This window comes from Triticum aestivum, chromosome 3A (genome assembly GCF_018294505.1).
Source record: "Triticum aestivum cultivar Chinese Spring chromosome 3A, IWGSC CS RefSeq v2.1, whole genome shotgun sequence".
Classification (NCBI taxonomy): Eukaryota; Viridiplantae; Streptophyta; class Magnoliopsida; order Poales; family Poaceae; genus Triticum; species Triticum aestivum.
The window spans coordinates 574,744,955-574,745,974 of NC_057800.1; the positions used below are offsets into that span (position 1 = coordinate 574,744,955).

The following is a 1,020-nucleotide window of genomic DNA, read 5'->3' on the forward strand; positions in this document are numbered from 1 at the left end:
ATATGTGTACAAGGGAGGGGGGCGTCACAAGCTTAGCCTAGGGTATCTGGCTAGGAGGTCAGAAGGGATTGCTGTTTTGGATGTGTAATTGCACATTTTACCTCAATAAATTCATGTTTTTTATAGGTGTGTTCATCATGGACTCTGCTCATGGAACGCCAGTTAATTCCAGAGGTAATGTTCTTTGCTTATTTTTCTTTCAATACTCAGTTGCTTATGCTTAGGAGGTAGTCTTGTGTTGGGTCTGGGTCTGACACGGGAGAAAAACACTGCAGCTATATTTGGAAACTGCCATTAATTTCGTCCTGCTAGCTAGCAATGAATTGGATGAAGATCTTGCTCTGGAGGCCTGTAAATTTTGGTACGCTTTCTGTCAACATGGTACCTGAACATGTCATATTCAAACTTTCTATTCATTTTTTTATTCATGATTCTTGCATACTGTTGTTTGTAATTTCTTAAGTTCAATAGTTTTTACTCCCACATTTTTGTTACTTTAGCATCTTAAGCTAATTGATCTTTCTTATTGCTCTGTTACAGTATTAACCACCTGTAAACTTTTCAGGTCGTACTGTGATTCCAGCAAAGGGTTGCAGGAGGTCTTGCCAGAATTAATCCCAGTATGTCATTTTTCTCTTATTTAAACAAATAATGATGCATCTTGGGTTGTTTTCTAACGTCATTGTTTCGTATTTATTTTCTAGACTTTGGTTCAAAAAATGGTTTATACTGATCATGATGATTCTCTGGCTGATATTAAGGTGTGATAGATTTCTTTGTATCTTGCTTGTTTCACTTGTGGTTCATGATGTGATAATAAATATTGTATGCTTTCAGGAATATGAATCCATTTCCATCAGGGACCAGGTTGGTTACATCTTTCGTAATTATTTGTTTTCATTGGAAGTGTCTTTATTAAATGGTTGGTTCTGCATGTTTGAATGTGTAGTCAAGTCTTACATTGGGCTTGTATTTAGTTAGTATAATACTGTGCTGGAACCAATGTTTTTAAGGCGGTAA

At 36.3% G+C, this 1,020-nt stretch overlaps 1 pseudogene; it reads left to right on the forward strand.

The window, feature by feature from the left end:
• Positions 1–1,020, forward strand: part of LOC123056995 (transportin-1-like) — a 15,254-nt pseudogene that overhangs the window by 5,049 nt on the left and 9,185 nt on the right.